A 16,142-nucleotide genomic window follows, 5' to 3' on the forward strand; every position below is an offset into this window, starting at 1 on the left:
GATTTTGGCCAATCATCTTATCAATGCATTCTTTGGTCAAAGTTGAAGTAGGGAGAGGAGGGGACTCTAGGTGACAGACTCAATCACTGCAAACTCTTTGTTGTTATTAAATAAGTAATAAACTGGAAAGCCTCCTTCCCCTTCTGTCTCTCCCTCTCCATCATTCCCTTCTTCCCCTCTCTTCCCATACATCTAAAAATCTATAAAAATTACACTATTGGCCAAATTCTATTGTGGTAAAATGCAAATGAGAGCCAAAACAAATTCCTCTTTGTATGAGATTTCATATTCTAATGAAGGAGATATTAATGAAATAACCACAGAGTTAAATGTAACTGGTAAGTTGAGTCTAAGTTTATAAGGGTAGACAAGAGGATCTGCCATTGTTGGACCTGGGACGGGAAGTGGCTAGGGACAGAGGGCAGCGGTTAAATATCAGAGATACTTTTCCCTGAGGAACGACTTTTAAACTGAGATCAGTTTAAAGTGGTTGCTTTTATAATCTTAGTAACCATTTGAGAATGAAAAACGAAAGCACAGATTAAACTTACTAGAAACAGCTTGTCTTTTATATATACCGAATGAGTTATTTTCAATCAGGTAATCAATAATTTATTAGTGGATCCAACCATGAGCTCAATACCAGGGGAGATACTGAAGGTGAGTAAGGTTTGGTCCCTATTTCAAGGAGTTTGCAAATTAACGGAGGTGCGAAAATGGAGGAGGTACATGAAATATACATTAGTGTTCATGGACACATTTGGGAATGCATATGAAAGAATTCGAAAATCCTTTAAAAAATGCATTACCTCCATATCAGTTTATAATTTCATATGTCTTCTTGTAAACTTTAGCTATATTGAAATTAAATGAATGGAATTCTTGAGGACAAGAATCACACACGAGCTTCAGAAATCCATACGATGCTTTACTAAATCTTGTGAGAAGACTGCTTGTCGCTTGCAGTTGTACGGGCTCTCACTTAAGTCTAACAACTGTTTACTGATGGGGTAGAATGAGCTAACCATACCTTTAACATATTTTCTGAGAAGGGGCACCCGGGTGGCTCAGTCAGTTAAGTGGCTGACTTGGGCCCAGGTCATGATCTCATGGTTCGTGGGTTCGAGCCCCACGTTGGGCTCTGTGCTGACAGCTTGGAGCCTGGAGCCTGCTTCAGATTCTGTGTCTCCCTCTCTCTCTGTTCCTGCCTCCCCATCTCTCTCTCTCAAAAATAAACATTAAAAAAAAAACTAAAAAGAACATATTTTCTGAGAAAAAGCATACCCTATGCACGGTTTTCTTAATGATGTATGTTGTTCTTCTTCCTCTCTGTGACACTTAACTGTTATTAAAACGTGAAATAGATTATTCCTAGCTATGGAAAATGTTTAGAAGCTCAGAACTGACATCTATTTTGCTGTTTTGAACTTTACTGAATCATGATTGTCTCTCCCTAGAGAATGACTGTTGTCCATAAGTCTTCCTTGGATAGCCTCTGGTATTTTGGACGAAAGAAATTTTCAAGACTCTAAATTATCCCTTCCCCACTCCGGCCCCCAAAATTACTACATTGAGAAGGACAATGTAATCAATCTCTCCCTGGTCTTCACTCTGCTTGATTTCATTTTTAACATTTTGTCTATATCTAATTTGTACTTCAGTCCTTAATATGTTTTTTTTTTTATTCCTTGCTGTTTAGAGAACGTATAGAAAAGACACTCAGTTTTGAAGCTGGCAAAATCGTGAAAATAGTTACATAAAAAGTTTGTTGAAACAGTCACAGATGAAATTGAATTTGATTAATCAGTGTCAATGTACATTTCTGTGGAGCAGCTATAATAGCAAGAGAGGGTCTTGACACAGTTAAATGATTTTCAAGGAGTGCCCTTAATGAACATGTGAATTCTATAACATCATTTCAGTCTTTATAATTATAATGAGATATTCTTCCTTAAAACAGCAAATGTATCAAAATCCAGTACAAGTTGTAGATACAGCACTGTATTTTTAGTTCACAATGATTGAGTTTATTTCTGTCATCAAATATTCACATGTTGATTTTCTTAACTTATAAATTAAATGATGTTAGGCAATTTTAGCTCTTCCTGAAGACATGAGTTTTATTTTATTTTAAATTTTATTTTTTTGCTTTTCAAGCTACATTGTTTTTCAGACTAGTCCTGCTAGTTTACATATTAATTTTCAGACAGAAAATGTTCCTGAAGTGTGTCTACTGCTCCTTTGAACAAGTCCCCAGATCTATCAGCAAAATTACTGACAGACTGTAAAATAAGTTTTGCTTGTTTTAGTTTTAAATAAAGGACTTTATACAGAGGGTTAACTAATGACTCCTTATGAAGGTATCTAAATGAGAGGATGATTAGTATGTTTAAGTATTATATTTGTATATCTGTAAAAAAATTATACAATCTATGTGAGCATTGTAATTCAAAAAGATAGTACTTCTGTGAGGTAATTCTTGACTAGTCATTGATTTTCCAGTTCTTTTGCTTCTATGCTACTCTAGAAAAACCTATCAAAAGAGCAGAAACAAGGCAAGTCATGAAAACTAAAAAAACAAGACAGAAAGAAAGTGCTGGGCCACCGTAGGCCATCAGGTCATTGATGGATCTGGTGAAATTTAGCTGCAGGAAACTGAAACCATTCTATCCATCTTGATGAAGAAGGTTTAAACATAGGAAATTAGGTTCTTAAACAACAGGTGGAGGACAGCAAGAGGCTTTCTAAACTAACCTCCCAGAAATCACTCCAGAGTTCCACGAACCCCCGTAGGAGAGAATACCGCTGCCACCGCAGGAGATGGGGCTTCAGGGGGCTTCTGCTGGAAACTTTCACTCAAAGAGCTTCCTGCTGTCTCCACGTGTGGAAACTCTCCCAACTCTGCCCATCTGCTTCAGTCTCACCTCTGCCTCATCTTCCTCAGTCCTCCACAAAGCTAATGCCTGGGCCACAGCTGAAGAAAATCCAATACTTCAGTATCTGTGTACATCATCAACAAAGAATCATCATACAAAAAATATATGTCCAAAGCCATAGATGTCCCCCACCTGCCTTCCAACTCTCGCGTGAGTACATCAAATTGGAGGAATAATTTACATATGGAACACAACTGTTGGGTTGTCTGAGGAATATAGTTTACCAAGTTCTCATATTTAGGAAGACACAATCAGAGGAGATTAGGGCAATTCAACATAATCACTACAACTCATTTTTTTCTTTCTTTTTTTATATCTGTGCATTCCATTCAGAATATTTTATCCTTTTACCATTGTCGTGTAAATTTAACTGTTTTCAACTGGACTTTTGAGGCCAAATATGTTAGAAAATCAGATGCTTGTGTTTAATTAACTGGGTAAAATTTGATACTCCTAGTGTTTACAAGCTACTTTTAATTCGTTCACTGGGGACTGGAAATTAGTGATCACATAACAGTGTTATTTTCCTTAGGAAAATGTGTAAGTCATCTGAATCTTTTCCCAGGTTACATAATAGCCATATTTCAAAATACTTTGTATTCAATTCACTTGGTTCATAAAATTTCTTTAAAAATTTTTTTTTTCAACGTTTTTTATTTATTTTTGGGACAGAGAGAGACAGAGCATGAACGGGGGAGGGGCAGAGAGAGAGGGAGACACAGAATTGGAAACAGGCTCCAGGCTCCGAGCTGTCAGCACAGAGCCCGACGCGGGGCTCGAACTCACGGACCGCGAGATCGTGACCTGGCTGAAGTCGGCCGCTTAACCGACTGCGCCACCCAGGCGCCCAAGGTTCATAAAATTTCTATTGGAGTCACAGTTTATGCATTGGAAACATTTTCATTTATCAAAGACCTACCTATTCTCTTGATCATTCCCACCTCTTCCCCTCCCCCCCTCCAAATCCATGCCAAAACAATCCAGGACAAATTCAGAAAATAAACATTAATTTAACTAAAATGATATGGTGCTTTCAGATATACACATGTGTAAATAGTTTGATCCTCCTACCACAAAGTTTGGAGTTTAATGGAAAGCTTAAAATGTAATAGCACTGTAATATAAAACATAAAATAGTGTCTATAAATTATAATTTCTTTCCTCCACTTTACTTTTTTCACCACATGCTTTGTGGTCTGTACCTCTTTTGCCTCATTTTTGTTTTAAGATCTATTCTTTCAACTTAAATATGTTGATATTTAATATGGCAGTCAGGGCAAATAAATAAAACCATAAATAACAACATAAAATTGCTTAAACTCAGAGCTGCAGACAATAAAGATGTCTGCAGATATAGCTTTGAATTCTCCCTTGCCAGTATTCAGACACAAAGCACAGATGATATGTCCCTTAAACCACTGTTACTTTTGTGGTTTTTTTCTTTGTGCTTCAATACCAGAGGCTTGGCCTTAATGACTCTTTAAACTCCTTTCTCCCAGCTTTCAGCTTCTGTATACATGATGGTACCTGTTTCTGTTTTTCTCTGCTTGTCTTGTCTCTGACTCTACCTCTCTCTTACAATTCATGCTGCAAATCCTTGTCAAAAAGAATCTTCATCAAATATCACTTTCTGACATCTTCATGCTTAATACTTTTTAGTAGTTTTTTGTTCTTCATTGGATCAAATCATGGACTTATAAAGGGATATATTAAAATTATTTATCTTGTAATCTCATTTTGCACATGAAGAAATAAGCCTCAGAGAGTGGGTAAGTTTTCCATTCTCTTCAACTTAAACATGTAGTGGCCTCCATATACCCATTCATTCAGCATTCATCAAACATTTATGTGGTACCCAGACCGATTCAGCCATGAAGCACACTTTAATCTTGGTCTCCCCAATGCCTAGCAGTGTACCTGACTCCTATAGTGGGTGCAGGTAATATTGATTGCATAGATACATGGGTGTATAGATGGATGAGTGACTTAGTGAATGTGAAATTTTCTGGGAATCCAAAAACTGCAACAATCTTCCATCATAACTCAGTATTCATGGCTCTACCCATGTGTCAAAACAGAAGACACTTAGGTTTGGGAACATGTCCAAGAAGGTGAACTAGATTACTGATCTCAAAGCTGCATCTGTACAGCAAACTGCCCTTACATATTTCAGATTGGTTTAAAGAATTTAATGGAACTTAGGGGTAACATTTCCCAAGCTAACTTCTGGGGCCACCACTGCCAATGACAAGTCCTGTGTTGCCTTACAAAGAGACGCATTTCCAGCATATATTATTTGTATTCATTCATACAATACATATTTATTTAGTGGATAAAAGATTTCTGATCTTGTGGAGATTACATTATAACACAATAAACAAAAATAATAAAATATTTAATACACTATGTTAGAGGTTGATATATGCTAATAGAAAAAGGAAGCATAGTGAAACAAGTTTTATTGGGTGTTCTGGGCAAGTGAGGGGGCTGATTATAGCATTAAACTATATGGTGAGAGCCAGTTTCATTGACGGAGTGAGAAGTGAGAGCAGAGGCTTGAAGGCAGCAGATAATGTTTCAGGCAGAGGAAATCATTGAGCAAAGCTTTGAGGTAGGACTTTGCTGGTGGTGTTTGAGAACAAAGAGGCAGTGTGGCTGTGCAGCAAGGGGACATAGTACTAGGAGACAAGATGATATTCTAGGCATAAAGTGGAAGCTCATGTTGAGTTTGAAAAATATGCTACTTTGAGTGAAATAAAGAGTTATTTCAGGGTTTTAAACAGAGCTCATTTCTGCTTCTGTGCCATTTATTATGCTACCTATTCATTCATATATTTATTCAGTCATTTTCCATAAATATGTATCATGGGTTGAAAGACTGAGAGACAGGGAAAAGTAAGGCAATCAATAAACTTGAATGAGAGGAAAAATATGATGAAAGAATTCAAGTGATACAAAGATATGAATTTAGGGTCAAACAGACATTGGAATTTATGATTTCTGAAATGGAAGGGTTCCAGAGATAACAAGAAATCTTTTCCTATTTTCTTTTGGTTCAAAGTTGAAATTGCACTGGAGTGCTAACTTTTGCATTATCCTAATTAATCTAAAGTAAGACTAATCTCATCCCCTCTTCTGTTTTCCTATAGTTAAACAGTTTGTACACTTGAATTAATTGAATTCAACTCAATACATTCACTGAGGCTGTGTGATATACTGGTGAAAAGCTCCAGTTTCCCATGTCAGTCTGCCTGGTTTTAAACATTGATTTTACGATTTATTCGCTATGTAACCTTAGTGGATTCCTCAACCACTCTGTGCCTGTTCCCTAACCAGTAAAATGTAGATAATTATAGCACCGTTCTCATAAGGTGTTTGTGAAAGTAAGACGAGTAAATACTTGCGGAGTACTTAAAATAGTGTATTTCCCTATGGACAACAATGATGCCAATGATACAGATGACCATAATACTCCCACCACGTGTATTACAGTGAATTGAGATTCCTTAAGGAATAGTCCCTATCTTCACAGCATTTTAACCTGTTACCTCGATATGTCTTATGTTTCATCTAACTTTCTACATGCATATTCTATTTTCTTAATCAGATGACATGTTCCAACAGGGTAGATACATCATAACTCATATATATGCTATTTATATATTGTGTATATTTATTTATCTTATCTATTTATACATTTGGATAGGAAAATATAGATTAGTTATACACTGGATTCTATTAACTTAATTGCTTTATTTCTTTGAAGGTTATTGTTATTTATTCTTTTTTTAAATTGTTATTTATTCTTGGGCTGATTCATGTTTTCACTTCTGAACATCACTGTGTGATCCTGAAAGAAATGCTCTGAATATCAAAAATAGAAACCAAACTGAAGTTTCAAACTTAAGTCTTGGGTTTCTTGAATACACTTGTTTCTTTTCCTTGTAAACTACTTGCCTTGTCAGGGTCCTTGCCCCTGGAATGAATCGTCAGATCTTCTGAAGTAGACATTTCATTGCTCATTGTCTTTAAATACTTAGTGGTGAAATTTGGGGGGATTTCCAGCAGCAGTGCTTCCTGACCTCAGCTCTTTGCTCTATAATTATTTCGTTTCTTTACAAGCATCTTCCCAGTAGAGTTAACAACTTCCTTTTTCCCCAACATCTATATGTTTTAGGGCTGTAGCAATACAGCTACATATAGATATGATATAAATATTGATATTTCTATGTTGACAAACACATTTCCCTTCTACTCTCTCTTTATCGGTGTCTTCAGATTTAGATCTGTCCATTTTGTTTTTTTTATTTTATTTATTTTTTTTATTTATTTATTTTTTAATTTATTTATTTTTTATTTTTTAATATATGAAATTTACTGTGAAATTGGTTTCCATACAACACCCAGTGCTCATCCCAAAAGGTGCCCTCCTCAATACCCATCACCCACCCTGCCCTCCCTCCCACCCCCCATCAACCCTCAGTTTGTTCTCAGTTTTTAACAGTCTCTTATGCTTTGGCTCTCTCCCACTCTAACCTCTTTTTTTTTTTTTCCCTTCCCCTCCCCCATGGGTTTCTGTTACGTTTCTCAGGATCCACATAAGAGTGAAACCATATGGTATCTGTCTTTCTCTGTATGGCTTATTTCACTTAGCATCACACTCTCCAGTTCCATCCACGCTGCTACAAAAGGCCATATTTCATTTTTTCTCATTGCCACGTAGTATTCCATTGTGTATATAAACCACAATTTCTTTATCCATTCATCAGTTGATGGACATTTAGGCTCTTTCCATAATTTGGCTATTGTTGAGAGTGCTGCTATAAACATTGGGGTACAAGTGCCCCTATGCATCAGTACTCCTGTATCCCTTGGATAAATTCCTAGCAGTGCTATTGCTGGGTCATAGGGTAGGTCTATTTTTAATTTTCTGAGGAACCTCCACACTGCTTTCCAGAGTGGCTGCACCAATTTGCATTCCCACCAACAGTGCAAGAGGGTTCCCGTTTCTCCACATCCTCTCCAGCATCTATAGTCTCCTGATTTCTTCATTTTGGCCACTCTGACTGGCGTGAGGTGGTATCTGAGTGTGGTTTTGATTTGTATTTCCCTGGTGAGGAGCGACGTTGAACATCTTTTCATGTGCCTGTTGGCCATCCGGATGTCTCCTTTAGAGAAGTGTCTATTCATGTTTTCTGCCCATTTCTTCACTGGGTTATTTGTTTTTCGGGTGTGGAGTTTGATGAGCTCTTTATAGATTTTGGATACTAGCCCTTTGTCCGATGTGTCATTTGCAAATATCTTTTCCCATTCCGTTGGTTGCCTTTTAGTTTTGTTGGTTGTTTCCTTTGCTGTGCAGAAGCTTTTTATCTTCATAAGGTCCCAGTAATTCACTTTTGCTTTTAATTCCCTTGCCTTTGGGGATGTGCCGAGTAAGAGATTGCTACGGCTGAGGTCAGAGAGGTCTTTTCCTGCTTTCTCCTCTAAGGTTTTGATGGTTTCCTGTCTCACATTCAGGTCCTTTATCCATTTTGAGTTTATTTTTGTGAATGGTGTGAGAAAGTGGTCTAGTTTCAACCTTCTGCATGTTGCTGTCCAGTTCTCCCAGCACCATTTGTTAAAGAGACTGTCTTTTTTCCATTGGATGTTCTTTCCTGCTTTGTCAAAAATGAGTTGGCCATACGTTTGTGGGTCTAGTTCTGGGGTTTCTATTCGATTCCATTGGTCTATGTGTCTGTTTTTATGCCAATACCATGCTGTCTTGATGATGACAGCTTTGTAGTAGAGGCTAAAGTCTGGGATTGTGATGCCTCCTGCTTTGGTCTTCTTCTTCAAAATTACTTTGGCTATTCGGGGCCTTTTGTGGTTCCCTATGAATTTTAGGATTGCTTGTTCTAGTTTCAAGAAGAATGCTGGTGCAATTTTGATTGGGATTGCATTGAATGTGTAGATAGCTTTGGGTAGTATTGACATTTTGACAATATTTATTCTTCCAATCCATGAGCAGGGAATGTCTTTCCATTTCTTTATATCTTCTTCAATTACCTGCATAAGCTTTCTATAGTTTTCAGCATACAGATCTTTTACATCTTTGGTTAGATTTATTCCTAGGTATTTTATGCTTCTTGGTGCAATTGTGAATGGGATCAGTTTCTTTATTTGTCTTTCTGTTGCTTCATTGTTAGTGTATAAGAATGCAACTGATTTCTGTACATTGATTTTGTATCCTGCAACTTTGCTGAATTCATGTATCAGTTCTAGCAGACTTTTGGTGGAGTCTATCGGATTTTCCATGTATAATATCATGTCATCTGCAAAAAGCGAAAGCTTGACTTCATCTTTGCCAATTTGGATGCCTTTGATTTCCTTTTGTTGTCTGATTGCTGATGCTAGAACTTCCAGCACTATATTAAACAACAGCGGTGAGAGTGGGCATCCCCGTCATGTTCCTGATCTCAGGGAAAAAGCTCTCAGTTTTTCCCCATTGAGGATGATGTTAGCTGTGGGCTTTTCATAAATGGCTTTTATGATCTTTAAGTATGTTCCTTCTATCCCGACTTTCTCAAGGGTTTTTATTAAGAAAGGGTGCTGGATTTTGTCAAAGGACTTTTCTACATCGATTGACAGGATCATATGGTTCTTCTCTTTTTTTTTGTTAATGTGATGTATCACGTTGATCGATTTGCGGATGTTGAACCAGCCCTGCATCCCAGGAATGAATCCCACTTGATCATGGTGAATAATTCTTTTTATATGCTGTTGAATTCAATTTGCTCGTATCTTATTGAGAATTTTTGTATCCATATTCATCAGGGATATTGGCCTGTAGTTCTCTTTTTTTACTGGGTCTCTGTCTGGTTCAGGAATCAAAGTAATACTGGCTTCATAGAATGAGTCTGGAAGTTTTCCTTCCCTTTCTATTTATTGGAATAGCTTGAGAAGGATAGGTATTATCTCTGCTTTAAACGTCTGGTAGAACTCCCCTGGGAAGCCATCTGGTCCTGGACTCTTATTTGTTGGGAGATTTTTGATAACCGATTCAATTTCTTCGCTGGTTATGGGTCTCTTCAAGCTTTCTATTTCCTCCTGATTGAGTTTTGGAAGAGTGTGGGTGTTTAGGAATTTGTCCATTTCTTCAAGGTTGTCCAATTTGTTGGCATATAATTTTTCATAGTATTCCCTGATAATTGTTTGTATCTCGGAGGCATTGGTTGTAATAATTCCATTTTCATTCATGATTTTATCTATTTGGGTCATCTCCCTTTTCTTTTTGAGAAGCCTGGCTAGAGGTTTGTCAATTTTGTTTATTTTTTCAAAAAACCAACTCTTGGTTTCGTTGATCTGCTCTACAGTTTTTTTAGATTCTATATTGTTTATTTCTGCTCTGCTCTTTATTATTTCTCTTCTTCTGCTGGGTTTAGGCTGCCTTTGCTGTTCTGCTTCTATTTCCTTTAGGTGTGCTGTTAGATTTTGTATTTGGGATTTTTCTTGTTTCTTGAGATAGGCCTGGATTGCAATGTATTTTCCTCTCAGGACTGCCTTCGCTGCGTCCCAAAGCGTTTGGATTGTTGTATTTTCATTTTCATTTGTTTCCATATATTTTTTAATTTCTTCTCTAATTGCCTGGTTGACCCACTCATTCGTTAGTAGGGTGTTCTTTAACCTCCATGCTTTTGGAGGTTTTCCAGACTTTTTCCTGTGGTTTATTTCAAGCTTCATAGCATTGTGGTCTGAAAGTATGCATGGTATAATTTCAATTCTTGTAAACTTATGAAGGGCTGTTTTGTGACCCAGTATATGATCTATCTTGGAGAATGTTCCATGTGCACTCGAGAAGAAAGTATATTCTGTTGCTTTGGGATGCAGAGTTCTAAATATATCTGTCAAGTCCATCTGATCCAATGTATCATTCAGGGCCCTTGTTTCTTTATTGACTGTGTGTCTAGATGATCTATCCATTTCTGTAAGTGGGGTGTTAAAGTCCCCTGCAATGACCACATTCTTATCAATAAGGTTGCTTATGTTTATGAGTAACTGTTTTATATATCTGGGGGCTCCGGTATTTGGCGCATAGACATTTATAATTGTTAGCTCTTCCTGATGGATAGACCCTGTAATTATTATATAATGCCCTTCTTCATCTCTTGTTACAGCCTTTAATTTAAAGTCTAGTTTGTCTGATATAAGTATGGCTACTCCAGCTTTCTTTTGGCTTCCAGTAGCATGATAAATAGTTCTCCATCCCCTCACTCTGAATCTAAAGGTGTCCTCAGATCTCAAATGAGTCTCTTGTAGACAGCAAATAGATGGGTCTTGTTTTTTTATCCATTCTGATACCCTATGTCTTTTGGTTGGCGCATTTAATCCATTTACATTCAGTGTTATTATAGAAAGATACGGGTTTAGAGTCATTGTGATGTCTGTATGTTTTATGCTTGTAGTGATGTCTCTGGTACTTTGTCTCACAGGATCCCCCTTAGGATCTCTTGTAGGGCTGGTTTCGTGGTGACAAATTCCTTCAGTTTTTGTTTGTTTGGGAAGACCTTTATCTCTCCTTCTATTCTAAATGACAGACTTGCTGGATAAAGGATTCTCGGCTGCATATTTTTTCTGTTTAGCACACTGAAGATATCGTGCCAAGCCTTTCTGGCCTGCCAAGTTTCAAAGGAGAGATCAGTCACGAGTCTTATAGGTCTCCCTTTATATGTGAGGGCACGTTTATCCCTTGCTGCTTTCAGAATTTTCTCTTTATCCTTGTATTTTGCCAGTTTCACTATGATATGTCGTGCAGAAGATCGATTCAAGTTACGTCTGAAGGGAGTTCTCTGTGCCTCTTGGATTTCAATGCCTTTTTCCTTCCCCAGTTCAGGGAAGTTCTCAGCTATAATTTCTTCAAGTACCCCTTCAGCACCTTTCCCTCTCTCTTCCTCCTCTGGGATACCAATTATGCGTATATTATTTCTTTTTAGTGTATCACTTAGTTCTCTAATTTTCCCCTCATACTCCTGGATTTTTTTTCTCTCTCTTTCTTTCAGCTTCCTCTTTCTCCATAACTTTATCTTCTAGTTCACCTATTCTCTCCTCTGCCTCTTCAATCCGAGCCGTCGTGGTTTCCATTTTGTTTTGCATTTCGTTTAAAGCGTTTTTCAGCTCCTCGTGACTGTTCCTTAGTCCCTTGATCTCTGTAGCAAGAGATTCTCCGCTGTCCTGTATACTGTTTTCAAGCCCAGCGATTAATTTTATGACTATTATTCTAAATTCACTTTCTGTTATATTATTTAAATCCTTTTTGATCAGTTCATTAGCTGTTGTTATTTCCTGGAGATTCTTCTGAGGGGAATTCTTCCGTTTGGTCATTTTGGATAGTCCCTGGAGCGGTGAGGACCTGCAGGGCACTTCCCCCGTGCTGTGGTGTATAACTGGAGTTGGTGGGCAGGGCCGCAGTCCGACCTGATGCCTGCCCCCAGCCCACCGCTGGGGCCACAGTCAGACTGGTGTGTGCCTTCTCTTCCCCTCTCCTAGGGGCGGGATTCACTGTGGGGTGGCGTGGCCCATCTGGTCTACTTGCACAGTGCCAGGCTTGTGGTGCTGGGGAGCTGGCGTATTAGCTGGGGTGGGTAGGCAAGGCGCACGGGGGCGGGAGGGGCAGTCTTAGCTCGCTTCTCCTTAGGTGATCCACTTCAGGAGGGGCCCTGTGGCAGCTGGAGGGAGTCAGATCCACTGCCGGAGGTTTGGCTCCGCAGAAGCACAGAGTTGGGTGTTTGCGCGGAGCGAGCAAGTTCCCTGGCAGGAACTGGTTCTCTTTGGGATTTTGGCTGGGGGATGGGCGGGGGAGATGGCTTGGCGAGCGCCTTTGTTCCCCGCCAAGCTGAGCTCTGCCGTCCGGGGGCTCAGCAGCTCTCCCTCCCTTTGTTCTCCAGCCTTCCCGCTTTCTGATCAGAGCTGTTAACTTATGACTTCCCAGACGCTAAGTCGCGCTTGCTGTCGGAACACAGTCCGTCCGGCCCCTCCGCTTTTGCCAGCCCGACTCGGGGGCTCTGCTTTGCCGGCGAGCCGCCCCTCTGCCCCGGCTCCCTCCCGCCAGTCCGTGGAGCGCGCACCGCCTCGCCGCCCTTCCTACCCTCTTCCGTGGGCCTCTCGTCTGCGCTTGGCTCCGGAGACTCCGTTCTGCTAATCCTCTGGCGGTTTTCTGGGTTCTTTAGGCAGGTGTAGGTGGAATCTAAGTGATCAGCAGGACGCGCGGTGAGCCCAGCGTCCTCCTATGCCGCCATCTTCCGGAACCCTCCTAGATCTGTCCATTTTGGATCACAGGCAATGACATAGTAACTATCATAATTTTGCCACAGTTTGGTCCCTATGGGTAGTAACACTTAATAACTCTTCTGCTCAATTATAATATGGAAGTGTTACAAACACAGATAGGCAAAAGGAATAATATTATGCCTACCACAGTGGCAGTATGGCAACTGACATTGATGACTTCACCAAATGGCAGACTGGCAATTTTAAGAGTCTCTTAATAGCCTTAAAACTCTTAGTTATTTGCCATCTGAGTCATTTTTAGATTTTATTAGTAAGACACAGGATTTAAATGTCTCTGCAAATTCATCAAAAGATCAACAACAATTATGTGTTAAAATAGCACATTTCTTAAAGGAAATTCAGGCTCAATTTAAACTATATTCTCTAAATGTCTCTGAATAATAGAAACAAATAAAGGTACATTTAATAATGCATGTATCATTTTAAACATTTGCTTAAAATAGGGATGTTGATGTTACATCCTACATCTTATGAAAAAGACTCTACTATGTTGTTTGGATAGAGCATTAATCTTGCCAAATGTCCCAAGCACTGAGGAGAGTGCCTTGCACAAAGTACTCCCTAAACATTTTGAAAAACTGTATGAATTCTATCATTTAATATGCACTCCTTCCCTGTTTCATTATCAATTTACATATGATTCTTGTTCTTATCTCATAAATATTACGACCCCAGAATTGACTTAGTGCTTATAAACTATGTGCTATGGAACACATTTTTCTTATTTTATGAAATAATATCGTAATTATGTTCTTGCATTGATTTTCCATTTTATTTAACACATATTTATTGAGCATCTACCATGGAGTCTTTGCCTTCTAGAAGCCTATGAGGTTATGATGCATTCAGGCAATAACAACACAGGCTGAATGTGTTAAGATAGGTTCATTATGCAGTGCAATGGCAGTGTAAGGGGCAACCAAATAATAAAATTCAGGAGGAGAGGATAAAAAGACTTGTAGAGGGAAATAACAAAAAACCTAAGATGGGGAAGATAAGTAGGGGTAAAACAGAAGAGAGACTGAAAGCAGGTCTTTTTGTTTATTTGTTTAATTCTCTTGTACCCCTGCCCAGTCTACTTCCTCTTGCATTCCTGGTTGTGACAGGGGGAAAGAGAACTGAGAATAATGCCAGCAGAGAGAAATAGCATGCACAAAGACCTCCAGGCCAAGACCTCATGCCCCGGCAGAAACATTCAATATGGCTGAAGAACGGCATTTGACATGGAGTGTGTTGAAGCTGGCAAGATAAGCAGAAACCATATCATAAATTGTTCAGCAAACCATGTCATGTACTATATACATTACAGAAAATACATTTGGAATATTTGGGGGAAAATTCTTCCTAATTTTGAGTGTACGAAAAATGTTAACTTGTTCAAGAGAAGCTGAATGTCCTATAACTTTCATCTACATACCATTTCATTTTTTCTCTGGGGAGGAACAGCAGTGTTGCTTCTCTTACTACTTATGATAGGTAGTTGCCCTTGGAACTGTGTCTCTCGTATTTTTTTAATGTTTATTTATTTTGAGAGAGACAGAGAGAGGACATGTGCATGCACATGTGTGAGTGGGAGAGGAGCAGAGAGAGAGGGACAGAGAATCCCAAGCAGGCTCTGTACTGACAGTGCAAGTCCCATCAATGTGGGACTCGAACCCATGAACCATGAGATCATGACCCGAGCCAAAATCAAGAGCTGGACCCTTAACCAACTGAACCACCCAGGTGCCCCAGGTGAATTTAAAAAATGTCACTATTGGCATTTGTTTAGCTTTCTGCATATAAAAATTGTCACTGGCTTTATCTGTGTGCAGATGATAGTTTCAAATGTTGCCCTTCTTTTACCTGCTCCTAGGAAACATTCATAAACTGCACTTTTCTTTCCCTACTATTCCTGTTTTCCCATACAGATGGTAAACAGTGATGAGATTACTTAATTTTCTCATTATCATGACAAAGTCAGAAACCAGAACTTCCTGCACAGAGACAGTTTTGCCTAGAAGAATGTTTTCTCTGTAATTTATTGTAGCCATTCCCAGATAATTTGAAGCTGTTTACTACATGAATGGAAAAACACAGACAAATGCAGATTGTTATTTTGGGATAATTTCCCTTCATTCTGATCTGACTAGCAAGAATTCCAATCCAGAAGCATCTACCAGTCCTGGACCAATTACCCTTTGAATTCTATTTAGACACCCCAGTTATTAACCTAAGGCTGAGTGTTTCCTTCTATTAATGGAAGACAGTAACATTCTAGTGCTCATAAGAATCTATTTCTCTGTATTTACCTGTCCCGTAAGAGTTTCCTGCCTTTTATTTCAACATTTCCAATAATATGGAAGTAATTTTTTGTTCCTTATTTGTATTTGTTATTAGAGTTGTTATCTTTATCTTTTGCTTGTGTGTTGTTACTGGAATTTTCCATCGTTCTTACTATTTATACTTATTGTATGAATTTGTATTATGGTCTTTATACTTTTTAAGTTGCAGCATTTCCCAACTTGAAAATTTTATTACATTTCACACATATTTTAAAAGTTTTATTTAGTGTTGTAGAGATTGCATGGCCACAACACTAATTCTCCATTTCTCTCATACTGACAAAATTTTCATCTAGGCACAAAGACAACAAAGAAAAAGGATACATTTCCAATACCCTCTTGCAGTTATGAGTGGTCCTGTGTCTAAACCCTGGTCAACTGAATGTAACTTGGATATCATGTGCAGTTTACAGGGACTTCTTCAAGAGACATGGTCACATGCCCACTGCCCATTATTTCCCATTATGACATAATAACATAATTTCCCATTTCCCATGTTTCCCATTCAACATCCTATTGTTGAAATGCAGATGACTCCTTAGACATTAAAATTAAGGGA

This window comes from Neofelis nebulosa, chromosome 2 (genome assembly GCF_028018385.1).
Source record: "Neofelis nebulosa isolate mNeoNeb1 chromosome 2, mNeoNeb1.pri, whole genome shotgun sequence".
NCBI classification, from domain to species: Eukaryota; Metazoa; Chordata; class Mammalia; order Carnivora; family Felidae; genus Neofelis; species Neofelis nebulosa.